Raw genomic sequence first — 23,980 nt, forward strand, 5'->3', positions numbered from 1 at the left:
GATCGATGTAGTGAATGCGGTGGGCTGGGCACGTAGCTCGTATGTCGCAGAAACGACAAGCTAAAACTATATTCAGTAGGAGTAGAGAACCAGAAAGGTGCCGTCGGTTTCGTGGTAGGCCACGCACACGTTGGCTTTTTGCAACTTTAAATGTTCAGGGCGACTGAAGGGTTTCGTCCAGGACGGAGACCAGTGGAGGTGATTGCATCTTTCGGCGTAGACTCACTGCTTCGACTTGTAGTCTATCAAGTAGTAAGTAAGTACTGGCATTTCACGGATGCTTGCGGGCATAACAAACCCGAGATTTTTCTCTGCCTAGAGCTGCAACGAAGTAGCTACTTCACCTTGCCTCAGGTTGCGTCCACCCTTCAACAATTGTATGGTATCCCGGATCAGTTCGTCAACAACATGATCGCCAAAGTTGACACAAAACATCCACTGAAACTAGACCAGTTGGAGACACTTGTTAGCTTCAGACTTGTGGTCCAGCCAGAACTTATGTGGAAACTTGAAGGTGGTCGGCATTAGTAAAGCACTAGACTGACTAATCCTATTCTTCTCCAAGAGCTAGCCAGTATCCCGCAGAAAGCAGTGAAGGATGAATGATCAATCGTGAACGCACACATCTCGGCGAACCATTTTGTAAAACTATTCTATAGAAGTGGGTCAAATATTGAATGCAAGTTTAGTGGGTAAAATGTCTATTGGGTGTCATTGTCATTGTCAGTAGTGATCGTCAGATTATTACTTGTCTGTCTATCTACATGATTCGTTTTAATTTTTGTCCTTAGTGAACGTAAAATTCCTGCATATGTTGTACTTAAACTATCACAGTCGCTTCGTTTGTTTACTGTTTTTTTGGTGTTGATTATATGGCACCGTCGATGTGAATCTAGTATCTCCGTATGGTCCGTTACCCACTAAACTTGCATTCAATTTTTGACCCACTTCTATAGAATAGTTTTACAAAATGACGGTTGAAATCGTAAAATAGTTAGAATAGTTAGAAACAAGACAAAGTAGTGAACCGTTGCCAAGTTTTTCCCGTTTTGTCCAGTAAAATAGTTAGTGAATGTTATATTTTGAATATTGTGAGATGTCTAATGTGTTCGTTTTGAAAATTAATTTTAGGAATTTGATGAACACCAAAAGCTTGACGAGAATGAGCAAAAACAATCCACCAGACAAAAAACTAAACTTTTCTGTAAGCAAATGTGATTATGTGTATCTTTGTTAGTGTAACTCAGTTCATTTCTATTATAGAACCCTTGAAGAAGATTGAATATACAATCGAAACGTCGGGCGTAGAAAACATGCTTTAGTTCTGACCGCTATAAAGACTGAAAGCCGAAAAAGTCTCCCGGTACGAACTCCCAGTAGTCGAAAGCATTCAAGTTGTGTCATTATCGTGGGCCATCGGAACCGTTTTCTCAGATCAAAGCTTTTTTGATTCCATTTCGGGTCCTGAGTATCTGTGCAAAATTTGAGCACGATCGGTTGCGTCTACACTTTGCGCATTGCAATAGAAATTTGTATGGGATTTTGTATGGGGAAACATAGTTTTTTTTTTTTATATTTTTGTCATAAAATGAAAAAGTTTGTCTGAAACTTTTTAACCGATAATGTAAAATGATAGCCTAGGATGTTCTGAAAAACTTTGTCGAAGACCGCACAGCGATCCGATGCTTGTAAAAAAAGATATATTTAACAAACAGCATGCATGTGTTTAAGTTTTAACATGTAAAGGAATAACAATAGCAACAAAATCATGCTGTTTCGGCAAGCAATGCCAACGCTATAACTTTTTTCATAAGCATCAGATCACTTCGTGGTCTTCGACAAAGTTATTCAAGACACCCTAGGCTATGTTTCCACATTATCCGTTACATGGTTTTAGAAAAAAAATGAGCTTCTTATGAGAGAAATGCAAAAAAGCATGTTTTCCCATGTAAAACCCCATACAAACTTGAAACGCGATGGCAAAACGTAGACATAACCAATCGTGCTCAAATTTTGCGCACTTATTTGGGTCCTGAAATGAAATCAAAAAAGCTTTGATCTGATGGGATATCAAAGAATTTTTCATTTTTCCATATAAACGATGGCCCGCTCTGTCTACGTATCGTTAGCAAAAGACGTCGAAGGATTCGACCTACGACGCACGTGGTTTTTACCGATTGGAGTAATAGTGAATGGGAATAAGCCATGGAAGGTAAGAGTCATCTTGAATGCGGTAGCGAAGGTTAACTTGACAGCGTTTCGCTAAACTCGATGTTGTTGAAGGGACCCGAGCTTCTTACGCCGTTGTTGTCCGTAATGTTCTCATATCGTGAGCGTCTAATAACAGCTATCCCAAATATCAAGGAGGTGTTTCTGCAACTTGCAATTCGTCAGCAGGATCGCAGCGCCAGCGTTCCGGAATTCTTCTGAACCTCGGATGAGAATCATGATTTCTGACGAGGCAGTTTTCGGTGCGGCTTGCTCACCAGCATAAGTAAGAACACTGAACAGGAGCTGCCCCGAGGAGTTGCGGCAGTCATCAAAAGGCACTGCGTGCGCACAGGGGGCAGGATTCTACATTCGGAATAAAATGTCAAGTGACTAGAACTTGCTCGAGAAGTTTGGAGAACTAGACCAGAAAGCGCCTAAAGACCGGTGAGGGAAGGATTGGTGCAAGTAATTGACATGGCGTGTATTTATACAAGAAAAAGATATCATTTTGCGAAAAAGTATGAAGTCTGCTAGAAAAAGATCAAGTTCCTATGAAACAGGAAATGCTGCGACTGTCATGAGTGTGCCCCTCATTCTGGTAGAAGAAGTCTGGCGAACCGAATCAGATTTAGACAGCCGGATTCCAATGGAAATTGCTGCAACCTGGGCGAAGAGTACAACTTCAAGAAGCTGGGTGTAATGTATTACGTATACCTTGTGCTATTATCCAGGGTATGAACCGAAAACCTACAGCAACAGATGTCGTCAACGCAAGCGCTCAAGTATTCGAAGCGGAGGCATAAATATTTATTTCGAATCATTGATGAAGGGCCGAATCAGGGTTGCACCTGTTCCATCGAAAAAGAAGAAGGTCGCACCAATTCTACACGGAGACAAATTTCGTTCGTTTGAAACAAAAATATTCATGTTTATTCGGTAAACTGATAAAATATTTAAAACAAAAATATTAACTTTTAAAACTAACTCAATTACATATTGATTTCTACAATACCCATTGAAGATCACCCAGTTTCGCCGTCGAGAACATAAACAAAACTCTCAAGTTCCAGCTGCAGCACCAAACAAGATTTCCTCTTGCAAAAAAAGTCAAGTTTCACCAAAAGTTTCCACGAAATCTTATTGATTTCGGGAGCGTATGTTATCTACATGATGTTGGCATTGAAAGTGCCATGCGGGAAGTGGGTTTTCTTAGAGAAGGAAATGACTTTGTAAATTTAATTGGAAAACAAATATTTCCGTAGGGCCGACCTGCCACAAAAAACAAAAAAATTACATTTGTTTCTAACATAACCTGTCAGAAGATGCATGTTTGTTTCAAAAATGGATTGAATTTGCTTCAAATGTGACGTTCGATTAACTCCAAACAGTTTTATTTTTGTTGCCAGAACAAATTGACAATTTATTTGAGTTTACCTGAAATATTTTTGATTTTACCATGCTTTTTTCTGCGTGTACGACTTTCTGTTCCGCGTCTGGAATTGATAGCTGCATTACTAGAAGCTCGATTGTGGAAAACTGTGGAGGGAAACTATTCGCTAAATGTCCACAAAACTATCTTTTGGAGCGATTCATAGACGGTTTGCTCGTGGATCAAGACGTACATGCGGTGGTACTGCCAGGTTAGTGTATTCAGATTCAACGAGATATTGAACCTTTCCTGTCTAGATGGATGGCAAAGGTCCTTCATATAACGAGGAGAAATGCTGTTTCCAGGGACAAAATGTCTTTACAGAAACAAAAAACTTTGATTTAAGATTTCGGGTTAATATGGATGGATGGATGCTGATGGCAGTGATAAAGGGCGAACACCAAATTATTGCGACACATTCAGCAGGGCATAACTTTTTTACCATTGGGTTAAAATCAACCAAATTTTGCACACTTTCTCATTGATGTGTATTGTTTACATGCTGTCAAACTCGAAGTCGTGTTTTTCGGTTCAACGAAAATGGAGCTGAACCAACGAGAGTCGAGAGAACTTTCCAAACACCTGGAATTTCCTAACCTGTCGCACCGGCAGCTGGGAGAAATGTTGAACATTCACCATTCAACCGTCTCCAGAGTGTTGAAGCGGTTCCAGGAGAGGTTGGCGTTGGACTACGGCAAAGGAGCTGGAAGAATACTGGGACCGGAGAACAAAAAGTCGGAGGGAAAGGTGAAGCGGATGATTAAAGCAAATCCCAACGTCTCATGTCGTGATTTGGCTAAAAAGATCGGCATGTCGCAGAGCTACGTCCAGAATGTAAAGCAGAGAGCTGGACTACATACATACAGGGTACAGAACTTCCCAAAACCGCGATGAGCGGCAACAGTCGACGGCTAAAACGCGGGCACGGAAGCTCTACGAGAAGATGCTGACAAAAGATGGCTGCTGTGTGATGGACGACGAAACGTATATAAAAGCCGATTTTAAGCAAATTCCGTGGTTGAAGTTTTTCACCGGCAATAGCAAGTTCGATGTGGACGACAAATTTAAGAAGAAGAAAATGTCGAAGTTTGCCTCCAAATATCTCATTTGGCAGGCCATCTGCTCTTGCGGACTGAGGAGTGAGCTTTTCGTTACAAAGGGCACAGTAAATGGCGAGATCTACACATCTGAGTGCCTCGAGAAGCGCCTTTTGCCGTTCTTGCAGCCTCACGACGAAGCTCCGCTATTTTGGCCAGATTTGGCATCATGCCACTATTCTAAAAGTGTCCTGGAGTGGTACACACTAAGATGAGCTCGGCAAACGCCGGCACCGCCGTAACTCAGCAAACTTTTATACTGAATCTTAATAAAAAAAATTACATTTGTTAGCTGAATCTGGCAAAACATTTCCTGAGTATCAGCTAACAAACAACACGATTGCTGAGGTCTCGTTGAAAAACAAGTTTGCTGAGTGCTCGGCGGTGCAAATCTTGGTAAAAGCAAGAAAAATTACCGAGATTCAGCGAAAAAAATAAGTTTGTACGAGGCCAATTTTGTCCATTTTGTTCCAAAGGACATGAATCCGCCAAAATGTCCGGAGCTGCGCCCGGTGGACAAGGACTGGGCAATGATGAAGCGGGAACTTCGGAAAAGCAATAAGGGGCTGTCCATAAACCACGTGGTCATTTTTTTGGGACTTCTCAACAAACCCCCCCCCCCCCCCCAACCCGCGTGGTCATTTGTCCATACAAAATTGTTTTTTCGTCCATACAAAATGGTCATTGGCCGAAACGCCCCCCCCCCCTCATGACCACGTGGTTTATGGACAGCCCCTAAGACAGTCAAAGACGAGAAGGACATGTTAAGAAAATGGAAAAAAAACTGAGAAACTGATACCGGATGACACTGTAAAGACATTGATGGAGCACATCAAGCGAAAATGCGTTCAATTTCACACTCAAGGCTCCATCGATAAACTTTTCTTTTGATTTTTGAAGTAAATATATGTATAAAACTACCCTAAAATTTTGGTTTGATTCTAAACATAAGAAAATTGGCATGACATTTTCGGTGTCGCAATAATTTCGTGTTCGCCATTTAAGGAGCTTCGGGAAGCGTACGTGTTCTGAACACCTTACCTATTTAGTTAGGCAACCGGTGATAATTGCTAATAGGTTTTTGCGGAACGACAGGATCGATTCGGTTCAGTAGCGTATGTGCACCACTTCGTGGATCGTCCACAGTCGACAGAGAGGAGCGAAAACCCGTCGATATTTATTATTGGGACTACCAAGGCGGAGATTCAGAAAGCGGAAGGGACGTTATGGATGATAGCGTTCAGTCGCCTTGCAAAGCTTTCACCCATTCGCTGATAAGTTCGGTCGGAGTGTTGCGAGCAGACAGAAGGGGTGCAGTAGCTCAAGCACTGACCTTGTATGGTAAGTTCAGCGTCATCCTACCAAGACATATCATCGGGTCATCGAGTTGTTGTTGGATTTCTACTACTATAGCAATGACGAAACAATCATCAACGAAGTACGTCAGAAGTTCCACATGTCACATTTGCGAGTGAAAATTCGTTCAAACACAGAACCGCTCGCGTCCAGCTTTACGGTTGGAATCAGATGTTCACCTACATAATATGTGGGCATCGATCTTTCAGGTCTATATTCGGTGGAAGTTGGTCGGAGCGTAGTCAAATGATGGGTGTGCATTTTTACCCGCATTATGATCGGAGCCATTCATCCAGAATTATTCTTCAGTTTGACTACTGACTCATTTAAGGACAAGGTATTCGGAGTACATTGCTCAAAATTTCTAGAGCACCGCTTTTTAGACCCGTTGAACGGATTTGGATGAAAATGCATCACGCTAATTGTTCAGTGGTTGTCAACAGCGTGATGCATTTTAATCCAAATCCGTTCAACGGGTCTAAAAAACGGTGCTCTAGAAATTTTGAGTAATGTACTCCAAATACCTTGTCCTTAAGGTAATACGAGACACCGTGTCAATTTTCCGATCTTCTTTCATCATCATTTCCCTCGAAACTTTGACGATGCAAATCTCTAGTTCCAGTGGACTGAGCTAACTGTCGACAATTCATCACATAAGCATACAAACAATCAATTTCTCAACCCTCATGCTGTAGAACTCGAGATTTGCATCTTTAAAGTTTGAGAACGATGATTGATGATTTTGATGACGCCACGTAAAATCTTGAGAAGGCCATTAGAAGATGTATGTATGTATAGCCAGGGGAGGATCCCCATTGGAAGGCTTGGGGCGAACTTCGTAGAAGGAAGTTGGGAACTGCGTGGCGAAACACAGAGGATTCATATCGTTCTGGACAGCGCTTTTATAAATGGCTACAAGGTGTACCTAACCAAACACCCTAGAAGTCTGTGAATCGAAAATGTTTGCAACGGATGCAGGGAGAGCGTTAAAAATCAGGACAGCCATTGTGACGGCCATCTTTGAATTCGGCCATATATGTCCTTGACGACGTAAGACCGATTCAGCTAGGAGATTCGTTGCTTGTGGTAAACTAAAACGTTAGCAACAGATGGATACGTGGACGATAGAGGTCCCAACCCGGGATATCCCGGGACAAAAACCCCTGGGATCTTGAAAAATTCGGGATTTCCCGAATCCCGGGATAAGATTTTTCACACATTTGATAGTACAAAGTGTAAAATATTTGACAAGGAAGAAACTCAAGAAACAACATCTGTTTGACCCTAACGAAAATTCGATCGAGACACACAAGCACTTCATTCGCGGTTTTGTTTGCTTCAAAGAGACACTTTCCAGGCCCTTCAGATCTCACATTGGACAGTGATTTCTAAGTTGCAAAAACCTTCAGGAGCTCTTCAGCCAATCAGACTCGCTTCGGAAGCATCGGTAAGATGGGATGCTACATTGCTGTCTGCGGAAGGCAGCTTGTGTTTCTTGTTTCCGAAGCTTTAGAAAAAAAAACTCCACAGTTGGAAGCAACCTCTTCGATGCAATCACGAAAAGAATCAATGAAGGCGCTAAAAGGAAATAATAACAGCGCTGAGGGCCCATATAGCCGAGGCGGTAAACGCACGGGTATTCAACATGACCATGCTGAGGGTGACGGGTTCGATTCCCGGTCGGTCCAGGGTCTTTTCGAAAAGGAAATTTCCTTGACTTCCTTGGGCATAGAGTATCTTCGTGCCTGCCACACGATATACGCATGCAAAATGGTCATTGGCAGAGGAAGCTCTCAGTTAATAACTGTGGAAGTGCTCATAGAACACTAAGCTGAGAAGCAAGCTTTGTCCCAATGAGGACGTTACGGAATCTCTGGAAAAAAAGACTCTAGGGGAACTATTTAACGAATACTAGAAAAAAATCCAGGAACATCACAGAAGGAACTTTGGAAAGTAGACGCGAACTACTGCGCCACCTATTGGAACGTCAACAGACTATTTTTGGTTGATCCAAGAGGTAACAAACAAAGAAAAGGAATCTCTCACGATTTTAAAACCATACCGCTGAATGAAAACCTTTTTAAACATATCATGATTTTAAAACGTCTATGTAACTTTGTTGAAAATGATCAGTGGAGGATGGACTGTATCGTTTCAACTAGCATTGCAAACGACCACGCAGTCTTGAGTTAGTAAACGATATTTATTACTTGCCCAACGTTTCGACACGGGATTAGGATATTCTTCAGGGGAATATAATTCGGTTGTTTTTGGTCTTGTGTTTTGTCTAACTGTAACTATTCTGTAATTTGTTTGATAGTATATGTCTTAGTTAGTTTGTTATAACTTTAAACGGGGTATTGTTCAGATAACGGCAATTGTTCAGATATTTTCCAAAATAAAGAGAAAAAATCAATAAAGTCATTGTAAATTACAGGGTGGCCACTCAGAGCGGAAAATAAAATTCCCGAGTTTTTCCCGGTTTTCCCGATAGGTTTTTGAAATTTTTCCCGATACTAAAATAGAATGATTTACAGTGAAAATTAAACGTAACTTACTAAGAAAAATTTAAGAGAATTAATATTGAATATTTTCAAATCCTTGGATTTAACATACTATTCATATGAACTTGAAAATATGTTACAGGGGATAGACAAAATGATCGGGACAGGCAAAATTTTTACTTTTCAAAAAAATGTTCAATTAGCTGTAACTTTTCGAAAAGTGCATCAAATATTTTCAAATTTTTACTGTAAGTGCCTCAACCAGTTGTGTATCAGTGGACAGAATTTGGAAAAGATCGGACAATTCTTCACGAAGTTATAAAGATTTTTGAAAAAGGTAAAATTATCCGATAGCCAACTTTGAGCTGTTATATCTCCGGATTCAATGAACCGAATGCAATAAAATTTTGTCCATTTATGACTTTTATAATGAGCTATGAAAAATCATTGACTTAACTTAATATTCTTTACACGGAAGAAAGTTATAACGATTAGATTATTTTTCTAAAAAAACACCAAATTATCCAAAACATCAACATCGTTTCAAAATTCAAGATGCAAATTATAGTTCATTTAGTTTTCCTCTAATTGACTTATACATAAATGCGTTTTGAAGGTAAGTAACAACATAGCCGCCAATAAATTGAAAAAGTAATGGGATGCATATTAAAAATAGACCAATTTACTAAAAAATCGTGGAAAAAATGAAATTGCTATAACTTTTTCGCTTGTTAAAAATTTCAAGTTAAGTTAAATGTTTTCCAGAGTTCATTATATAAGTCATGAATGGTCAAAATTTCATTGCAATCGGTTTATTGAATCCGGAGATATAACAGCTCAAAGTTGGCTATAGAATAATTCTATCTTTTTCAAAAATCTTTATAACTTCGTAAAGAATTGTCCGATCTTTTCCAAATTTTGTTCACTGATACACAACTAGATGAAGAACTTACAGTAAAAATTTGAGAATATTTGATGCACTTTTCGAAAAGTTACAGCTAGTTGAACATTTTTTGGAAAGTGAAAATTTTGCCTGTCCCGATCATTTTGTCTATCCCCTGTATTTATTGTTTGTCTCGTATCCAATGATGGGCATTGAAATTACGACATCTTCATTAAACATTCCTCAAATTCATAGATGACCAACTATGTAGTACAAATTATGCAGTTGTTTAAGTAAATAAAAATAAAAAAAGATAATCCTAAGGGGTCGAAATTCTCAGTATGATATAGGATTTACGAACTTCTTATTAGTGGATTTCTTAGTAATATTCCAAAACTCTTCTGAAAAATTCTTGGTAAGTTTGTTTAGGAAACGATTTATTGGGAAATCTTCAGTGTAGTATTTTTGATGGTCATTTTCAAGATATTTTAATAGAAAACCAGTGGCGAACTTTATGGTACCGTAAATGGTTACTGCAGAAAGTCAGGCAAGTTACTTAGGCTGTAATCGTAAATTCTAGGAGAAATTTGAGAGATCAAAGAAATCTTAGATTTTGTCTGATACTCGTCTAGCATTCAGTTATTTCATCAGCGATTGGTGAAGCTCTCAGAGATTTAATTTCTGATCACATTTTCAGATATGTCAAGAATTTCTCCAGGAAATCCTGAAAGATTAGTTTTTGTGAAAGTATTTCCCCCAAAATGTAGAGGCAGATTCATTATTTGGGAATTATTTATTTCCATACATCATACAACTATATTACTCCAGAAGCTTTTGAATACTCACTGGAACTCCCGCGAGAATTTCAATTGGTAGTTTAACTAGAAACTATGAATACTAAAAATTCTCGAGAATTTGCTGAACCAGGGACTTCTGCTAAAGCTTCGCCAAAAAGGGATTTTCCCGATACCTTACTCCGGCTTTCTCCGAACATTTTTATTCACAAGTTCAATAAAAGAGTACATCCAAGAACTTCTTGAAAAATAACAGAAATCTTTCAAACAAAATATTAGAAATACTTTTATGAGCTACAATAGGCGTGCTTTGAGAAATTCCAGCAGGTACAGTAAGGACCCGATTTTGTCAGCCCCTGGTAGCATTTTGGGCTGACAAAATCGGGTACCTGACAAAATCGGGACATTTTTTTAAATCATTTTTTTATTCATGAAAAATTGTTCTGAGCACGTCAGAGATGGATATAGGTGTGGAGGATCTGCTTTGGGTTCGTTCAAATATTACGTAACGCCAATGAGGGGGGGGAGCCCAGCGCTGTGTTACGCTTCACACAAAATTTTAAAATTTCTCTTTCAAAAATAGTTACGCGGTAGAGGGATAGCGGATAGGGTCTAAAATTGCCAAAATTTTGCGTTACGTAATATTTGAACGAACCTTTTGTGGTGAAAAAAATCAAAAGGATGTTAAGGGCACAGAAAAAAAATGGTATTTGGCAAAGTTAACATTCAGTGCTTTTTTACAGCAAAACTATTAAATCATCTATTTCTTTTTCTTCTTGTCATAACATCCCTACTGAAACACAGCCTTCTCCTAGCTTATAGCAATTGTGGTCTACAGAAGACAGTTTACACTGGTTAGCGCAGTTTAAGGCTCAAATAACCATCATTCAGTCATCAGCAATCATCAATGATTCAAAAGCAGTTTTCTTGCTCTAAGTCATAAAACCGTAATTTAAAATTATTTCACTGTTATCCAGATGGTGGCCAGAGTGGAGTGATAAATTTTTATTAACATTGGTTGAGATTTCAGCGAGAAAACTGCTTTTGAGTTTTTGCTTAACGATGATGGTTTGTTTCCTCTTAAATCATAACATCTAGCTTTAGCTGTCAACGAATGAAAATGAACCAACATCTGATTGACAAGTTATTTAGGCACTCAAACTGTCCGAATTGGCTACGTGTCCGCTGCCTTTCCACTTTAATTTCCAGAGCCTAATCTCTGAAGAATCTCTGGAGAAATCTTTGAAGAAATGTTCGGGGAAATTTTTAGAGAAACTATCCAAGGATATACGGAACGTAACCCTCAAGACATTCCCGGAAGGATCTCGTAAGTAGTTTTTGCAAAAACCTTTAAGGGGGCTCCGGATAAATCAGTTAAGTATTTTTCTGAAAGAATCCTTACTGGAGGAGGTATACGACTGGGAGGAAATGTTGAACTGTTGTGGCTTTCTCAGTCTAAGAGCATTGAAACGGCTAGTTTGGCATAGCCCAACGTTTCTGTCCCGTGTATTGGACCTTTTTCAAGGGATAAGCAGATGTATGTCGCTCGCTGTTATCTGTAGTGTGCAGTGCAAGTTGTCCCAAAAAGATCAAGAAAAATTTATGTGTTTTATGTTAAATGGCATTACAAGAAGCTCCAACTCTCAAACTGCATTCAAAAAACAGCATATCGAGAGACGGTTGACTGATTATCCCTTGAAAAAGGTCCAATACACGGGACCGAAACGTCGGGCTATGCCAAACTAGCCGTTTCAATGCTCTTAGACTGAGAAAGCCACAACAGTTCAAAAGAATCCTTACTGCAATCTCCGTAGGAATCTCTAGAGGCATTTATTTAGCATTTTCTGAAAAGTCATTGAAAGAATCCCTAATGTAATCTTTCAAGAAATCTCCTTGAGAAATCCATGGAGAAATTCCTGTAAAAAAGTACTGGGGAAATATCAGGAGTAGTTTAAGGAGAAACCATAGCAAAAATTAATTGTTAAAGATTAGCATGAATTCCAGAAGAATTTGAAACAAGATTTTCTAAAGGAATTTCAGAAGCAATACCGAAGGGATTTTCGTAAAGAAATACCAAGAGGTAACCCTGGAAAAATCTCAAGCGGGACCTCCGGGAAATCCATAGATGATGCCCAATTGGGAAATTTAACAGAGGATTCATAGTGAAATCTCTAGAGGAATTCTTGTATGAGTAATAACTAAAGGCATTAATAGAGGAACATTTTTCGAAATTCCTAGAAGGATTCCTGAAGGAACCCAAAAAGGAATTCTAGAAAAAAATCCTAGGAAAATCGCAAGATTTATTCATCAGTAGGTTGGCTCCAGGGGCACGTTCTCTTCCATTTGGGAAATTTGTGCATTCCATAAATTTATTCATGGACGCAGTAATTCATATAGGAATTATTTCAGAAATATCTACAGAATACTCTGAATACATAACTAGAGGAGAATTTATGAAGGAATCTCAACAGGAGTGTTGTGGTAACTTTAGTTTTGTGGTGAAACTGGCAACACTGAACAGAGCAAGACGAGGTGAGAAATTGAAATAGAAGGAAAAGTTGGTTGGAAGTGTAATCCTCGCAAGCCTGTGAATTTGAGCACTAAAATGTAAGTTATAATATGTAAATATTTGAAATTGTAATTATAAATAAATGTGTGGTTACAGCATTGAAGCTGCTCAACGAAGCTGCTATCAGTAGGTGTTTTTTCCATGGCAAAGAGATGTCCCCAACCCAACAAGGAGTTAGTCCACCTGGGGGTATCATAGGAAGAATGCATGAACAGTTCTTAGGGAAATATCTGAAAAGGTTCTTATAGAAATATCCAGAAAATTTCTTGGAGCAACTCCAGCAGAAGTTCATGGACTATCCAAACAGATATGTATGGAGAAATGTCAGCAGGATGTCTTGAAAGAATCGCTAGGGAATTCCCTGGATAAATCCACGTAGCAAATCCTTGGAGAAACCCCTAGATATATAGCTGTAGGAGTTCATGTAGACAATTTTTGAAAAAAAATGCTGTAAGAATATCAGCAAAACTTTTGTAGGAATCTTAGCTTATTTAAAAAAAAATAAGAAAAGCTACTGGAGAAATCACAAGAGCAATGCCTGAAAAAATCTTAAAGAGACACACCTTAATGAATCGTTAAAAAATTCCCGGAAGAATTCCTTTAAAAACTTCCGGCGGAATTCTTGGAGAAGTATGTATTTATTTGTTCAACATCATTAAGACAAGACATAATCAACAATAGTACGCCACAATACTCGGTTTGTGGCTGCCGCTCTCCATCCTCGGTCGCGCCCAATGCTCGCCAAGTCACGCTCCACCTGGTCCGCCCATCGTGCTCTTTGCGCTCCACGCCTTCTTGTGCCAACCGGATCCGTTGCAAACACCAGCTTTGCAGGGTTGTTGTCCGGCATTCTTGCAACATGCCCTGCCCAACGTATCCTTCCGGCTTTGGCCACCTTCTGGATGCTGGGTTCGCCGTAAAGTGCAGCGAGCTCGTGGTTCATTCTTCTCCGCCACACACCGTTCTCCTGCACACCGCCGAAGATCGTTCTTAGCACGCGTCGCTCGAAAACTCCGAGTGCTTGCAGGTCCTCCTCGAGCATGGTCCATGTCTCGTGCCCGTAGAGGATCACCGGTCTTATCAGCGTTTTGTACATGGTGCATTTGGTGCGTGGGTGAATCTTTTTCGACCGCAGTTTCTTCTGTAGCCCGTAGTAGGCCCGACTTCCGCTGATGATGCGCCTCCGAATTTCTCGGCTCACGTTGTTGTCAGCCGTCAGTAAGGATCCGAGGTAGACGAATTCCTCCACCACCTCGAAAGTATCCCCGTCTATCGTAACATTACTACCCAGACGGATCCGGTCGTGTTCGGTTCCGCCTACCAGCATGTACTTTGTTTTTGAGGCATTCACCACCAGTCCGACCTTTGCTGCTTCGCGTTTCAGGCGGGTGTACAGTTCTGCCACCGTTCCAAATGTTCTAGCGATAATGTCCATGTCGGACGACTGCTATGACATCATCGTTTTGACTGAAACTTGGCTCGATTCCCGTACCCTGTCCAGCCAAGTGCTTGGGCCTTCGTATGAGGTGTTCCGTTGCGACCGTGGACCTAGAAATAGTCTTAAGAATATTGGTGGCGGTGTTCTTGTTGCGGTAAAAAAGGAACTAAAATCCAAAACGATCGAAAGCGACTCCTGGGCAAGTGTGGAGCAAGTGTGGGTTCAAATCAAACTATCAGACCGCAACGTGTACTTGTGTGGGATTTACGTTCCTCCTGATCGCACCCGCGATATCGCTTTAATTGGCGCACATATCCTATCGATTATGCATATGGTTGTTGTAGCGACTGCTACTGATGAGATTATTGTGATCGGAGATTTTAATCTTTCCGGTATTTGTTGGAAGTCGTCCCGCGACGGTTTCCTTCATCCTGACCCAAGCTGTTCTACCTTCCATGCTGGTGCAACCCGTCTTATCGACAGTTACAGTACTGCAACGCTGCAGCAGGTTAATAACGTGATGAATGAAAATGGACGTTGTTTGGATCTTTGTTTCGTCAGTTCGAAAGATGTGGCTCCGTTGTTAACAGCTGCCCCGTCCCCCTTGGTTAAGACTGTTACACATCATCCTCCACTTGCACTCGTTCTCAACTATAATGACGCACACATCCAAGAAAGCATTTCTCCGGTCTCGTTCGATTTCACCACCAAGGCATAGCTGAATTTCTTGGTTCAATAGACTGGCTTGACGTTCTGGATTTGAACGATGTGGAAAATGCTGCTCTAACACTTTCGCATATCATGGGACATGCAATTGAAAGATATGTACCAAAAATAAATCATTCCTCCTGTGGCCCACCTTGGCAAACTCAAGAGCTCCGCAGAATGAAGACTACAAAACGTGCAGCCCTTAGACTGTATTCCAAACGCCGAACGCTCCTTCTACGTGACCATTACTTGAGGGTGAACAACGAATATAAGAACACTAGCAGGCGCTGTTTCAGAAGATATCAGCTACACATCCAACGAAAACTGAAATCGAAACCCAAAGCGTTCTGGCGATATGTGAATCAACAACGAAAGGAGTCTGGGTTGCCTTCCACAATGACGCTTGAAGGTCGAGTGGCCTCTGATAGAAACGATGTGTGTCGTCTTTTCGCCAGTAAATTTGCTAGCGTGTTCAGTGAGGAGGTTCTATCCGAAGAGCATATAATGCTTGCCGCTAGTAATGTTCCACTGAACGGTGATGTACATACTAACCACGATTGGTGTTGATGATACAACGATTGTGAGAGCAGCCAGGCAATTGAAATCATCGATCAATCCCGGGCCCGACGGTATTCCATCATCTTTCCTAAAAACGCATATTGACGAATTAGTCGACCCTATCCGGTTGGTGTTTTCTTTGTCCCTAACTAGCGGAATTTTTCCGTCAGTCTGGAAGAAAGCTATCGTGTTTCCCGTTCACAAAAAAGGCGATCGAAAGGATGTCAGTAATTACCGAGGAATATCATTTCTCTGTGCCATCTCGAAACTATTCGAGCTTATTGTTATGGAACCACTGATGTCTCATTGCAAGCCGTACATCAGTGAAAATCAACATGGTTACATCTCGGGTAAATCCACTACCACCAATCTCTTGAACCTTACATCTCACATTACGGACAGCATGGCTGAACAAGCCCAAACTGATGTGGTCTACACGGATTTGAGCGCTGCATTTGACAAGATTAACCATGCTGTGACGATCGCTAAACTTGAGAGACTCGGGATCGGCGGCCAGACACTACGCTGGCTCTACTCCTACCTCACAGAACGCTTTCTGACGGTTGGAGTTGATGGGCATTTCTCGGAAACTTTCAAGGCTACTTCTGGAATACCTCAAGGGAGTCATCTGGGTCCCCTAATTTTCCTGTTGTATTTCAACGATGTCAACTACGTTATCAAAGGCCCACGATTAAGCTTCGCAGACGATTTGAAAATGTTCCTGCGCATCCGTTCTATCTATGATGCTACGATGCTTCAAGCTGATTTGAATGCCTTCGCGAACTGGTGCAGTTTGAATCGTATGGTAGTTAACCCCGAAAAATGCACCGTTATTTCGTTCTCTCGGAAAAAACAGCCAATCCTGTTTAACTATCAGTTACACGGAACAGAACTTCAACGAGCTGATCATGTGAAAGACTTAGGTGTAATTCTGGACGTTCAGCTGACTTTCAAACACCATTTGTCGTATGTTATTGCGAAGGCTTCTAGGACTCTAGGATTCATCTTCCGTATTGCCAAGGACTTTACCGACGTCTACTGCCTTAAGTCACTCTATTGCTCGCTTGTTCGTTCGACTCTAGAATATTGTTCCGCTGTCTGGCTTCCATACTATCAGAACGGCATAGAAAGGATTGAATCGGTTCAGCGTCGCTTCATCCGTTTTGCACTTCGCAGGCTTCCCTGGCGTGACCCTCACCGATTGCCGAGCTATCTTAGTAGATGTCGATTGATACACCTCGAAACGCTACAAACACGCAGAGATGTTAATAGAGCGATGATAATCGCGAATTTGCTGCAAGGGAGAATAGATTGTCCTGCCATTCTTGCACTGATCGACATTAATGCTCGCAGCAGAAGACTACGGGCTAATGCCATGTTACGATTGCCGCTCCGACGAACTCTTTTTGGACAAAACAGTGCAATGATTGGCCTGCAACGTTGTTTTAACAGAGTAGCGTCAGGTTTTGACTTCCATCTTCCCAGGCAAACCATCCGCCGTAATTTTATTGAAGAACTCACCTCTAGAATAGTTTAATGAATTGTATTGTAGTTGTTTTGTTCTGTTGTACGTATTATTTTTTACTGTTACTTGACCGAGCTTTGTTGTTATTTTTAAGTACTAATCATCATTGGGACAATAAGTCTGTTGATGTATTAATAATAAATAAATAAATAAATAAATAAATAAATGAAAGCACACAAATTGACCGGATTTTGTGGAAATCGTTCCCCGGCTGTTGAGCCCGGCTCGTCGCATCACACCTTCCAGCGCGATGTTGAAGAGTAGACATGAGAGTCCGTCACCTTGTCGCAGCCCCCGGCGAGATACGAATGAACTGGATAGTTCACCCGAAACCCTTACGCAGTTTTGCACACCGTCCATCGTTGCTTTTATCAGTCTAGTCAGCTTCCCAGGAAAGCCGTTTTCGTCCATGATTCTCCATAGCTCTGCGCGGTCGATACTATCGTATGCCGCTTTGAAGTCGATGAACAGGTGGTGCGTTGGGACCTGGTATTCACGGCATTTCTGGAGGATTTGCCGTACGGTAAAGATCTGGTCCGTTGTCGACCGGCCGTCGATGAAGCCGGCTTGATAACTTCCCACGAACTCATTTGTTTTAGGTGACAGACGACGGAAGATGATCTGGGATAGCACTTTGTAGGCAGCATTCAAAATAGTGATCGCCCTGAAGTTCTCACATTCCAAATGGTCGCCTTTCTTGTGAATGGGGCAGATTACCCCTTCCTTCCACTCCTCCGGTAGCTGTTCGGTTTCCCAGATCCTTACTATCAGCCGATGCAGACAGGTGGCCAACTTTTCTGGGCCCATCTTGATGAGTTCAGCTGCGATACCATCCTTACCAGCTGCTTTGTTGGTTTTGAGCTGGTGAATGGCATCCTTAACTTCCCTCAGCGTGGGAGTTGGTTCATTTCCGTCCTCCGCTGTACTGGCGTCGTCGTTCCTTCCGTTGCCGTGGGCTCCCGTGCCTACGTTCTCCACGCCGTTCAGGTGCTGATCGAAGTGCTGCTTCCACCTTTCGATCACCTCACGTCCGTCCGTCAAGAGGCCTCCGTCTTTATCCCTGCATATTTCGGCTCGCGGCACGAAGCCGTTGCGGGATGCGTTGAGCTTCTGATAGAACTTCCGTGTTTCATGGGAACGGCACAGCAGTTCCATTTCTTCACACTCCGCTTCTTCCAGGCGGCGCTTTTTCTCCCGAAAGAGGCGGGTCTGCTGTTTCCGCTTCTGTTTGTAATGTTCCACGTTCTGTCGAGTCCCTTGCTGCAGCATTACCGCCCTCGCTGCGTTCTTCTCCTCCAAAACCGTTCTGCACTCTTCGTCGAACCATTCGTTCCGTCGATTCCGTTCCACGTACCCGATGGTGCTCTCGGCTGCGTCGTTGATGGCTGCTTTCACTGTACTCCAGCAGTCCTCTAGAGGGGCCTCATCGAGCTCGCCCTCGTCTGGCAACGCGGCTTCGAGATTCTGCGCGTATGCTGAGGCGACATCCGGTTGCTTCAGTCGCTCTAGGTTGTACCGTGGCGGTCGCCAGTACCGTACATTGTTGATGACGGAGAGTTTTGGGCACAGTTTGACCATCACCAGATAGTGGTCGGAGTCGATGTTGGCGCCACGATAGGTCCTGACGTCGATAATGTCGGAGAAGTGCCGTCCGTCAATCAGAACGTGGTCGATTTGAGATTCCGTCTGCTGTGGTGATCTCCAGGTGTAACGATAAGGGAGGCTGTGTTGGAAAAAGGTGCTACGTATGGCCATATTTTTGGAGGCGGCGAAATCAATGAGTCGTAGGCCGTTTTCGTTCGTCTGCTGGTGGGCGCTGAACTTACCAATCGTCGGTCTGAATTCCTCCTCCTGGCCTACCTGAGCGTTCAAATCTCCTATGATGATCTTGACGTCGTGGCTTGGGCAGCGATCGTACTCGCGTTCGAGCTGCGCGTAAAATGCGTCCTTGGCATCATCAGTACTTCCGGAGTGTGGGCTGTGCACGTTTATTATGCTGAAGTTGAAGAATCGGCCCTTGATCCTCAACCTGCACATTCTTTCGTCGATCGGCCACCAACCGATCACGCGCCTCTGCATATCACCCATCACGATGAAAGCTGTTCCCAGCTCGCGTGTGTTGCCGCAGCTCTGGTAGATGGTATGATTACCTCTAAACGTTCGCACCATGGATCCTGTCCAACACACCTCCTGCAGCGCTACGATGCCGAACCCGCGGTCCTTCAGTAGATCGGCGAGTATGCGGGTGCTCCCAATGAAGTTGAGAGATCGGCAGTTCCACGTACCGAGTTTCCAATCGCAAGTCCTTTTTGTTCGCTGGGGTCGTTGCCGTTGGTCTCGGTTCGTATTATTCTGTTGCTGATTTTCCGTTACAATGTTTTTTTACGGCTGGCTCGTAGGGCCTGACACCAACCCCCTACTTTCCGGAGGACCATAGTGCACAGTTGAGCTTAGAGTCCTTCCCTGGCACTCGGACGTAGATCAGCCGCCCCTAACATGGGGATCAGACGCTGTTGTGAGCCGCTCCTCCTGGAGAACAGACGCTCAGGTTTGCCGAAGCAAACCCCCCCTTCCCTGTCAGCCTACGACCAAAGTTCCCACCGGGGTTGGTTACCCGATCTTCCCTAAGGTTGCTCATAGTTTCCGGCCGGTACCGCGTGGAGGTAGGGATAGGAGGGTCTGGGCAGAGGCTAGTGGATCACAATGGGATCTGAATTGCGCAGCATACCCAGCCTTTACCGTGCCAAATTCTTGGAGAAATACCAGCAAAAATTCTTACAAGAAACCACGCAAAAGTTCTTGAAGGAATCATAGCGAGAATTTTTTGGGGAATCCCATCTCGAATTTCTTAAGGGTTTCTAATGAATACAATTCTGACATCAATTTTTGAAGCAATCCAAGCAGGAAATCTACAATACAAATCTCATAATAAATCTAGACAAACATGTAAAAAGGCGGAACAATCATTGTATTCTCACTTTCTCCCACCCCGTCTAGGCGTATTTCAATTTATTCGTGCAAATTTATCCCGTTATCAGATAGAGGGAAGTCTGCTCTATCTGTTACTGGTCAGAGATTACATGAAAAAATGGGCCATGTGCTCAGAAGGAAGGGAGAAGCAAAAATTCGAAATGGCTGTTGCGCCCTTTTCAAATGTTAGTCTATTTGGATCAATTTAAACAAGTAAACCTAGAGGAATCCCAGAGATGCCGGAAAGAAGTAAATGGATTGACTTGTAATCACAACAACAGGCAGTGTTTATTGTTTGTTCTGTTCCTGAGGAAATTCAGAAGAATAGTCTTTAAGCCCATATATCCGATGTGGTAAGCGCTGATTGCACGTGCAAAACCATGTAGAGGGTGAGGAGTTTGATTCCCGGTTAGCTCAGAATCCATTTCATAATCGACATTTCCTTAACCACCTTGTGTATAAAATATCTTCATGACTACCATACTATATATGTACAAATGTAAAATAAACATTGGCTGTGGGGATCCCAGTTAAAATTATTAAGAGTTCTCGTAAAATAAGCTGAGGAGCAGGCTGTGTCCCAGTTGGAACGTTACGCCAAGAAGAGAGAGAGCTGGAATCTATTAGCAAATTAAAACAATATGGGTTCAAAACATTGGCGAGGGTTTGGTGCTAAAATTGCCTCAATGTGGTAGTTTGCAAAACAAGTTTGGCCGTTTTCAAAAGTTACACGAGTTTTGTTCATTGCGTAATTTTCCTATGGCGCCTAAAGACATAAGCTGCATTAATAATGATTATAAAATTGAAATTCTGTATGAAATACAAATTTATTTTTTTACTTCAAAAAAGGCTGACAAAATCGGGTCAAATAGCTGACAAAATCGGGGGTAGACAAAATCGGGGGTAGACAAAATCGGGGGCTGACAAAATCGGGTCCCCACTGTACTAAAAATCCCTTCAAATATTCTTTCAATTGTTGTTCACTAACTTTTTTAAATTGTAAAAATGTTCTCACCAGAATTAGGGTAATTTTCCAATTGTTGCACGGCTAAAAACTCGCCTATTGTTGCACACTCCATGTTATTCTTATGAGGTGTGCAACAATTGGCGAATTTTTAGCCGTGCAACAATTGGAAAATTACCCTACTCATCCACAATTGGGTTTTTAAATTAAGAAAAATGTATCGATTTTTTGATTTTATACGAAAGAGCACCTTTTTCTGAGCCACTTTGATTTTTTGCAGATTTTTAGAACGTTATTTTGGTACCTAAAATCAATTTCAAAGAGATTTTTCAAAATCACCTTTTGACAGCTGGGTAACTGTTTGACAGCTCCACCCAGTACAAAATGCGACGAGGGGTGATTCGACAAATCTCTCCCATACAAATTTCAAATTGATTTTTAAACAGGTTCCCGGGCACCAAAATTCATGAAAATTTGGATTTCGGCTCTGTTTGGCATGCAGATTCAGAATATGGAATTATCTCAACAACGCTAAAGAAGCCAATTTCATAATTTTTAATTTTAATTTATTCTTGGGGCAATTCGTTCGTTCATTCAAAATTTCATCAGCATCCTATCCGTATTTCTCAAAGACTTTCCGCTCGAAGGACAAAGGCTATATCAAATATTCTCGTAGAGATTGTACAAGGATATTTTTTTTAGATAGAAGTTATAATTTTTGTTATGTTTTATAAAACTTTTATTGGACGCTTGATGTTTTCAGAAACATGTACATCCTGAAATACATAAGTGACATATGAATCTATAAATATTTGAATGTGTCCCAATCAGAATTTACACCAGAATGTTCTTTAGAATATCTTTGAAATTGTTGAAATTGTGATGCTAGGTAACATCACTACGATTAACTTAAATTATCATGACTCGACGACAAGATATTAATTTCCAAGAATGGTTTTTACTCCAGTTCATCCACTATGTTATATAGTTCAATAGTTGTTGACTGAATTTCCCACAGATTCTCGTACTTATGCTTCTGGAGGCTGTACAAATTTTAGAATTTTGGAAATTCCCGATGGATAGCAACAATTCCCGAGGTTTTCCCGACTTTTTCCCGGTGGTTTCGAATTCCCGAGCTTTTCCCGGTTTTCCCGAAATTCCCGACTGGGTGGCCACCCTGAAATTAGTGATTGTAAGTGATTGTAGTTTTGGGAAATCAGCCAATTACTTCAAAACTCTCATCAAAATCCTCACGATCAGGTACGGCGTGGCGTGGCCGTTCTCCTTCTACCTCATTCAAGACACATCGTGCTCTATGTTATTTACCATCGCCTTCATCGTTTACTCCATTGCACTTAATTCTTCACCGAACTCACTCCGTTGTTTATTTACTGAGTAGGCAGACAGTGTACCGCCGCCGCCAGCCGAGCTCCAAACATCATTGCCATGAACTTTTTGTCGTGCTTGAACTATAAAAAAAAAAATAAAACAACCAGAACATTCACTTCACCCCAGCAGCGCTGGAACACTCTAGCATAGTGCCAACGGGGCACAATCCATCCAACAGCATGATCCAGCTCCGCGAGCGGGTATCGATTCCAGCGATTTTTTTTTTCTCCTATATATCTGTGACACGTAACAGGTATCCACATCATCGCACACACTCCAGACTCCACCCAAGAGCATAGGAGGACAACTCTTGCTCGCTCGCGCAACATAAACCTACTTCAAAACTAACAGAACGACATTCTTTCACCGGATCATTTTTTTTTCCTGTTGCTTCATCTCCGACTTCGCTTATTCCTCTTTTGCATATCTCCTACTTTTCGCTTCATTTACACCAGCATTCCAGTATCCGAACGGAACGGCGAATCATCCAGCATCCCGCCATAGACAGGAAAGTGAACCGGCACAAAAACTGCTAATTACCCACTCATGTGAGCAGGAAAAAATCACCATCTCATTCGAAGTTACAGCTCTTTTTTATTTCGGGAACTAACCACCCTCCAAACCATCCACCGAATAATGCAACTCTTCATGCATTGCACAGCACATACAAACATGGCGCAAAGGAATTTTGCACAACTTTCTCACATGGATTATTCACTCATTGCCACCGCGCTAGTTGACTAGAATTCCAGCAGTGCTCCCCCCAACATCATCAGCACTCGTCAGGCGGTTGGGCGGTCGGCACTCGCCTACGTTTGAAGGCACCATTATTCAACCCCCCAAACGACAAAATGAAACATAGAGGAAAAAAAATCTCACCACTTCAAACACCACCAACAACCATGAGAATAGCTCGTTGCGGCGCGGTCGGGAGATGACGGCGAACTCGCATGCTACGGCGACGACGACGAATAACGGTAAATTTACACCAAATTAAGCTCTTCCACCTCACACTCTGACCGGCCGATTCTTCCCGGACTGAACCACTTCTGGACCGGTTCTCGATCTTCACCACAGTCGCTTCTTTCACTCAATCTTTGTCAAACTCGAAACTTTTTTATTTTCTCACTGTCATCCCCCCAATACACAATGAGATTTTAAAAACTGCACAGGAAAACAATATCCAATTGCATCGAAGCGCTTCTCCCCTCAAAGAAAGTCGCAACCTCAAGCAATGCACTGCCGTGTGCATCATAGTTGTCCCATGTTAATAGGGATTCCCATAGAACATGGGACAACTATGCTGCACACGGCAGTGCAATGCTTGTAAATACCTTCTCCGAAGAAAGCATAAAAACATAAAACACACGCGGTGAAACGACGCAAACCGACGAGACACAGACGCACACGCGATCACCCAACCGACGTGATCACAAGCCAACACGAAACTGACGACGGATGGCGATGAGGTGATCGTGCGGATTGGCTTCTCGCTCGTCGTGTTGGTCTTTCGCTCAGCTTCACCAGCGCAACCCGCAACGTGCCAGCATGAATGACCCGCAGTTCCTCCTCAACGAAGACAGCG

At 42.2% G+C, this 23,980-nt stretch overlaps 1 protein-coding gene across 2 annotated transcripts in view; it reads right to left on the reverse strand.

Moving 5' to 3' along the window:
* The window catches only part of LOC109400937 (cadherin-87A), a 1,070,191-nt gene extending 1,046,563 nt beyond the window's left edge, over positions 1 to 23,628 (reverse strand). For both annotated transcript variants that reach the window (XM_062846776.1, XM_062846777.1), the window contains exon 1: positions 23,275 to 23,628. The gene's annotated coding sequence lies outside the window, so the exon portion shown is untranslated. The remainder of the gene's footprint in view (positions 1 to 23,274) is intronic.
* Between the last annotated feature and the right edge of the window lie 352 nt (positions 23,629 to 23,980).

This window comes from Aedes albopictus, chromosome 1 (assembly GCF_035046485.1).
Source record: "Aedes albopictus strain Foshan chromosome 1, AalbF5, whole genome shotgun sequence".
In the NCBI taxonomy this organism is placed as follows: Eukaryota; Metazoa; Arthropoda; class Insecta; order Diptera; family Culicidae; genus Aedes; species Aedes albopictus.